The sequence below is a fragment of the Vulpes lagopus genome, chromosome 13 (genome assembly GCF_018345385.1).
Source record: "Vulpes lagopus strain Blue_001 chromosome 13, ASM1834538v1, whole genome shotgun sequence".
Lineage (NCBI taxonomy): Eukaryota > Metazoa > Chordata > Mammalia > Carnivora > Canidae > Vulpes > Vulpes lagopus.
Window position 1 is genome coordinate 7,151,480 of NC_054836.1, and position 8,226 is coordinate 7,159,705.

The window sequence follows — 8,226 nt, forward strand, 5'->3', positions numbered from 1 at the left end:
CTATCCAGGGCCAGGAGGATGGTACATAGGATTGGGACCTACTTTACACGGATGAGCATTTTTCCAATGTTCCTTCTTAATCATCAAAACAAAAATGAGCCCAGTTGACAGGAGGTCCATTCCTGGCTCCTTTAATCCAGGGGTCATGAACTTAGCCCTCTTTCTCAGCCCTGCCTCAGGGGGCCAGAAATCAAGGCCAGACCTGCTTATAGTCAAGACATGCCATCCCCATGTTCACCTCAACTCCTTAAGCCATCTAGCCCCTTCCCCTCCAAGTATGGAGTTAGGGAGTACACTAACTCTGCAGCGGTGTGAGGTGACAAATGCCAAAAGGAGCCAGGAACATCTGCAGACGCAGCAAGCACTGTTTTTATGTCCTACCTGAAAGCAACAGCCAATCCACAGAGTCTGCTGTGTTGCCTTTTCTGCCCATATTTGTGGTCGAATCATGCCTCTTTTTAAACCAAACACAGTATTTAAGCCACCAGCAATAAGAAAACAAAGAGGGGGAAATTCCATCACATACTTTTGGGGGATTTTTTTTTTTAGTCTATTCATCCAGATGGTGATAATCGCTGGTTATCACCTGTTATTGTTTATGCACACATTCCACCTATAGGAATGTGTTGGGAACTTTCTGGATGAGTCTAACAAGTGATGCTGTGGACCAGACACAACCTATAAGCTCCTGGTTTCACCCTTCCGTTCTCTGGTGAAATCAAAACTAGAGCTTTTAGTGCCACGGGGACATAAAAAGCCAATGACAACTTGGCCTGAAAGCCTCAGAGCCTCAGATTCCTGGCTTCAATAAAGCTGTTTGCACACCCTGAACACAAATGCCTGGTAAGAGCAGCCACTTGGCATTTCTTAAAAATCTCCATATCAGGTCCCCATTCTAGACCTCCCGAATTGAAGTTTTTGAAGTCATGCCTGAAAAGACATCCATTTTAAAGATTTTGTTGATTTATTCATGAGAGACGCAGAGAGAGAGGCAGAGACACAGGAAGGAGGAGGAACAGGATCCCTGCAGGGAGCCCGATGTGGGACTCGATCCCAGGACCTCAGGATTATGCCCTGAGCCAAGGGCAGACCCTCAACCACTGAGCCACCCAGGCGTCCCAAGACATCCATTTTAAACACCCAAGGGATTTTGACATTTGGTTGAGTTTGGAGTCTTCTGGACTGGGAGACTTTCCTTTCAAAACCTTGAATGGAGACCTTGGTTCTGTCCCAGGCATGGAGCTAACTTCCAGTCTTTGCTGTGTAACTCAGGGCAGCTCACTTTCCTCTGGCCCTGCCTAGCTCTCAACTGAGGATGTTGGACTAGAATAAGTGAATTCCTGCTTATAACCTAGAAGACCTAGGGTTTCCTTGGAGGTTCCAGAAGCTTCTAAGGAGAAGAAGGTAGGAATGAAATAGTTTGGGCTTGGGGTTCCCTGCCTTGAGAGTTCAGCATGGGGGCTGCCAAAAATCTATTACAATGGGCTGATGTCAAGCAAGAGCAAATGGGAACACCTGCCTGGGATACAGGAAACACACAGTCCTGGAAGTAGTTTTGTTGTTGTTGTTGTTGTTTTTGTTTTTGTTTTTTTTGGTCCTGGAAGTAGTTTAAGGTGGCTCAAATGGGCATGGCTTTTAGAAATCACATTCTTAACATGGCAACCCTTGAGAGAGCCAAGGATTTGGATTGTGGGATTTTAAGAGTATCATTCCATTTCTGGGAGTCATGATTTCCTCATCCTTCAAAGTAAGGGGTAAACCAGGTGGTCTAACATTTTGCCGTTCCAATGACTAGGACTGTCTGTATCAAATCCATACCCCCCTACGGTGTCAGCAGACCTAGGTAGAATGTTACTTGTGCCTAGAACCAGGGTGAGTTGAGCTGATCCCCTGGGAACATGGTGCACAGCTGCGACCTCATTGCCATCTGCTACGGACTGAGTTGTGCCTCCCTCTCCCCCACTCATATGGAGTCCTAACCCCAAGGTGACTGTATTCAGGAGTAATTGAGGTTAGATGAGGTCATAAGGGGAGGGTTCTAGTCTGATAGGACTGGTGGCCTTCTAAGGAGAGACACAGGGGAGCTTGCTCTCTCCGCATGTGTGCTGAGCACAGACTCTGTGAGGACACAGTGAGCAGACAGCTGTCTGGGAGCCAGGAGGGGAGCCGTCACCAGAACCTGACCCTGCTGCCACCCTGATCTCAGATGTCCAGCCTCTAGCACTGTGAGAAAACAGAGAAATGAAGACTCGGAGGTGGGTGGCTCATGCCCAGTCCCACCAGATTGAGAGAGGACCATTGGCAGGAGGTACGCCTCCAATTTCTACCTTTGAGCATTTGCTATTGTGCTGTTTCCCTTTGGGGCCTCAGCTCAGTGAAGACCTGTTGATAGAGTGAGAGTGGGAAGAAAAGTGACGGCTTCCCGGTGCTCTGGCTACTTTTCCCGGTGCTCTGGCTACTTCTCCCCCTCTAGGACAGATGGAGCGGCAGTTCTCGGGGCCCAGCAGTTAGGCGTCCTTGTGCAGGGAGACTTCCAACACGAATGATGGGTTTCTGTGGTGGGCCAGGGTGGGGTTGGCCCAGCAGAGCAGGTGCTTCTGTGTTTCTCTCCAGGAAGTCCTAGAGAGTGAGGATGCTGTCTGTCAGGAGAGAAAGGCCTGTGGATTCTGGAGCACCAGACATGAGCCAAGCTGATAAAACACAATACTAACAAGGTTACAATTTTTGGGTTTGTTCCTATGCTAATAAACACCTTAAAATTACTTGTCTAGAGCATTTCTATTTAACTAAGCCCTTTCATAAACAGTGCCACTTCTTTACAACAACCCTGCGAGGCAGATCTTATCCCCAGTTTGTAGACAAAGAAACAGCCTCAACTGTGATTCACCAAATTCACATAGTTTTTGAGCAGCAAAGGCAAGACACGGAGCCCTGTGTTCTCCTCCACTCCCCATCTCCTATTTCACCCAAGGTTTGCTCTTCACAGAGAAATCAGTAGGGCTATCAGCCGCTCCTCAACTCAGCTACATGGTATCTTGTGCTTTTGGCTTTGGGGAGTGAAGGGAATAGGTGAAAACATAGATGGCTTACTATAAAGTGGTGTTTCTCACATGGAAATCCAGGGAGGCCTAACTCCTAGTAAGATGTTAAAATGTATGTTTTAAAAACAAGTGTGGGTCTGTTTTTTAGTCAAGTTTGGGCGATACTCCATACAGCCTGTCATTCCTAGGAAATTATGTTAACAATTAAAGGCTCTGAAAAGTCCTTCAATGAGGAAGCTGGTATAAATTTGTTTAATTCAGCATTAGACAACACAACTAATTTTTCTATCAATATCTCAGTCCCGAGAGCAAGTGATGCAGGATGTAGAAATATTAGCGGCTAAGAGCACAGTGGGCATGTGTTCACTCTGACAGGAATAAAGGATTATTGAATTAAAAGGAATTGAAACTATTATCATTGTCAAATAAGCATGTTTAACTCCTCTCTAAAAACCCATCACTAAAAATTCTTTAGCTAAATAAATCTCTTTAAAGGATCAAATCATGTCATTGTTCATGTATAAGCGTATTTTCACTTAAAGGATTAATAAACAAAACATCAACCGCTATTGTTCTTATTTTATCACACTTTCCTGCATTTTTCAAGTTTACAAACTAGGTATCACTTATAAACTACACAAAACAAATAATTTAAAATAATCTGCCACCCAAAAGCTTAAGATTTAGGACCAAACTTGGACGGTGGAGGACCAAGGGAACAGAGGGGGAAAACTCCATCTGTGGGTTCCTGGGATAGGAACATACTAGAAGGGATAGAACATACTAGAAGGTATTGAAAGACAAGGGTCCAAGAGTGAGTCCAGAGGTGTGAAAATGTAGGTTTTAAATATGGAGATTTCTGGACCCAAGACATGCATACACCTCAAGTCTGACGTATGTGTGTCCCTGTGTGGCCAGAAGGAAGGAAGCTTGAAGGGAGACATGACACAGAGCAGGACTCAGCTTACAAAGTGGGAAAGGGGACGCAGAACAGCCGCACAGTCTGACACTCTGCAGCACTGCCAGTGTAGACAGGGTGAGGGTGCGTGCAGGATCAGCTGGAAATATGCAAAAAAGCTGTGGTCGTGGTAATGGGAGCCCATGGTTAACTCTGACCCTGTGCTAGACACGGGTCAGACAGCTTTATGATTGACTCACTTAATCCTCACAACAACCCACCCCCATTATATAGATGGGGAAACTGAGGCAAAGCAGGCTACAGAGCTTGCCCAAGTTCACTGAGCTAGTAAGTGGCTGCCCCAACAGCTGCTTCCCCTGAGAGATGGACGAGGTGTCTGCCTGGGAAGGCAGGCCCCATGTGCCCTGAAAATGGAGGAAGGGAAAGGTGCGGCCCTCCATTTCAGATGGAGGAGACTGGCTATGGAGCCCCATGCGGAACCCAGAGCGGCCCGCTCCGCCCGGGAGGACGATATGAAGAACCAGAGCTGGGGCCGAGGGCCTGGCCAGAGTCTAGCTCAGTCATTCACGTTCCCCGGCAGATGAGGCCAGGCAATGACTTAATTCCCAGGGGGGCAACGGTAGTTTGGGACTCAGCAGGGCTGGAGCCCTGGTAGCCTGGCCCCTTGTTCAGTGCTCCTTCCACTCCTCACATCTCGTGTCAGCTCGGGCTGGGGACCATGGGTCCAGGATGGCAGAGACCAGGGTCTGGGGCACGTCAGGAAGATTCACTGCTCTGGGCCACGGAGACTGGCTTTAGCCCAACTGGGAGTCATGAGTGAGGTGCTAAGACAGAAAAGGTCACTGTGGGTGTGAGCACCAGAGGAACAAGTCCCCTCCTCCACCATGTCTTCCGCTTCTCCCTCCCCAGCCCAAAGAGGTACCAGTCCCTGACACTGGCCCCTTCAAAGCTAAAGCATTTTAGAGCCTGATAAACCAAAATGCTGAAAATTCATCTGGTTTGGTTAACCCAGTGCTGAGGCTTAAATGATCTCCTGAGATAATCAGTAACTCGGGCAGGGGAGGGGCGCTCCGTGGAGAACTGGGGCAGAGCGGGGTGGGTGCCCACAGCAGGAGGGCACCATGGGCAGCAGCAGCGTAGGGGGGCAGAGACACAGGGCACCGGGAGGAGGGGGAGGCACAGGGATGAGAAAGATACCAGCTCCCCCCCGCCAACACATGCACACGCACATAGGCTCTGAGCAGCCCTGGTAGGCTTGCTCCAAGATCCTCCTTTACCCCAACGTCCTCTTCCACACCTGCCACCTTCTTCCTCGACTGGATTCCCTTCCCTCACATCACCTTCCCCCGCTTCTGCCCTCCCTGAAGGGGAGATGCATGCGCCTAAAAAAGCAGGGCTCATGGGTACCCTGGTCAATGAGTAAATCTGGGTAAAACACCCAGAATGATGACTGAACTTAGTGGTTTCCCCAGTGTTCTGCCAAGGACACCAACAGAAAGTAACACTTATTATTTGATATTTTTTTTAAAGAGTCCAACGTGACCCCCAGTGTAATGCTGTTCCCAATTTACCAACCAGGAGAGGTGTGGGTGGTCCCTCAGCCTGTTGGTTCTTTACGTGCATACTCTCTGCGCTCGTCTTTCCCCAAATGTCACTTTCTGCTAGATGCCCTCAGAGGTGGGTATGTGCCAGGGTGTGGGTCACAACATGACAGCAGACGCCAAAAGGGGGCAGAGTTGTTCTCCCTCTTTCAAAACAACATTACATGCTCAAGAATGAAATCAGACCCCTTCCTCACTCCATATACAAAAATCAACTCCAAATGTGTCACAGGCCTAAATGTAAAAGCTAAAACTATAAAACTAGAAGAAAACAGGTAGGATACTGGGTGGCTCAGTTGGTTAAGCATCTGACTTCTTGCTTTCAGCTTGGGTCATGATCTCAGGGTGGTGAGATGGAGCCTGGCATTGGGCTCCATGCTCAGCGAGGAGTCTGCTTCTCTCCCTTCCCCCTTTCCCTCTTCCTCTGGCCCTCCCATTGCTCATGGGTGTGCACATGTTTTTCTCTCTCTAAAATAAATATGATGCCAAAACCACAAGAAACAAAAGAAAAACAGACACACTGGACTTCATAAAAATTAACACCTTTGTGCTGCAAATGATACCATCAAGTAAGTGAAAAGACAACACACAGAATGGGAGAAAATATTTGCAAATCATATATCCGAGAAGGAATTTGTTTCCAGAATATGTAAAGAAATCTTACAACAGGGGCACCTGGGTGGCTCAGTGATTGAGCATCTGCCTTCAGCTCAGGTCATGACCCTGGGTCCTGGGATCGAGTCCCACATCAGGCTCTCCGCAGTGAGTGCCTGCTTCTCCCTCTGCCTGTGTTTCTGCCTCTCTCTCTCTCTCTGTGCGTCTCTCATCAATCAATCAATCTTAAAAAAAAAAAAATCTTACAATAGTAAAAAGCAATCCAAGTTAAAAAAAAGTGGGCAAATAATCTGGCCAGACATTTCTCCAAAGAGGATAAATACAAATATGAATGGTTAATAAACACACAAGCCCATGTCCAACACCATTTATCATCAGGGAAACGTAAACCAACATCACAGTGTACCACTAAACTACTTCACGACAAGTAAGGATGGCTATGACCAAAAAAGATAGACAAGGCAATAAGTAATGATAAGGATATGGAGAAATTAGAACCCTCACATACTGCTGGTAGGAACATAAAATAGTGGAGCCACTTTCAAAAAGTCTGGCAGCCCCTCAAAATTTTAAGCAAAATTTTAAGCACAGGTACCATTGCCACAGGAGTGGCAATTCTACTCCTAAGATTATACCCAAGAGGAATGAAAACAAAAGTCTACACAAAAACTTGTACACCAATGTTCACAGCAGTATTACTTGCAAAATAATAAATTAAATAAAATGCTCAAAAAGCAGAGACCCTACTCTCCATCAACAAAATGTGGTAAATTCATACAATGGAATATTGTTTGATTATAAGAAGAAATGAAGTTGTGGCACATGCTCCATACACATGCTACAACATAGGTGAACCTTGCAAACATTGCACTGAGTGAAAGAAGCCAGTCGCAAAAGACCACATACTGCGGGATTCCATTTCTACGAAATGTCGAGAACAAAGAAGCCGAGAGAGAGAGAGAGAGAGAGAGAGAGAGAGAGAGAGACAGTAAATATGTGGTTGGCGGGGACTGAGGATTGGTGTGGGAAATGGAGAGTGATTGCTAAAGACCATAGGGTGATGAAAATGCTCCAAAATTAGACCGTGGCGATGGTCGCACAGCTTTGTGATTATGCTAAAAGATACTGAAATGTATGCTTGAGAAGGGGAAACTCTATGGTATATGGATGATATTGTAATACGCTGTTCTTACTTTTTAAAGATTAAGAAAGTGGCGTGACCCCATTAGGAAACCGAATAGGTCAACTTAAATGTCCAGTTTTGCTTTTGACTGGAATTCCCCCAGTTTGGCAGTACTGATGGTCACAGATTGACCATAAGTTGACTAGTAGACCCAAATACCTTCCCGCAAACATCTGGGTAATTCATCTTCTGCGGGGCCTCGTGCGAACACCAGTGAAAGCAACGCTGGGGTCAGGATGAAGATACAGCGGGCAGCAAAGGCTGCTGGGCAGGAGCCTCTGGGCCAAGAGGAAAGCCAGGACATGCGGCCTCTCACCTCACCCACAGGAGCAGGGGATGCTATGATGCCCCTGAGCCCCCAGTTCAGGCCTGGGGAGAGCTTCTCAAGTCAAGAGGAAGGGCCAGACCCCTTGAGCATGCTGGGGGGGTGGGCAGGGGGCCTCTCTCATCTACCCACTATTGACTCTCTGAGCTCCCAGCTGGCTTCTAAAATGCTCCAAGATTTCCTTTGTCTAGATAGGGGTCATCCCCATCTCAGCAGAGGCCTACCTCTCAGCACTGGAGGCAAACCCCTTCCCCTGCCCCCCCACCCCCACCCCAGAGCTCATGGCCGCTTGGTGGTCTCTGCCGCCATGATGGGGAAGGTCTTACACTTCAAATGCCCATTAATAAGCTGGGAGAAGCCAGGCAAACCGAGCATAATGAGGTTCACAGATGACACTAGTTTTGGAGGAGCAGGAAACCCCACACCTCGGACACAAAGCAAACCATCTGCGGAGGGAGGAGAGGCTAGAAACCCAAGGCAAATGATCACCACACCAGGCATGCTGGGAAAGTGCTGTCTCACTGCTGGCAGAGGGAAGGAGC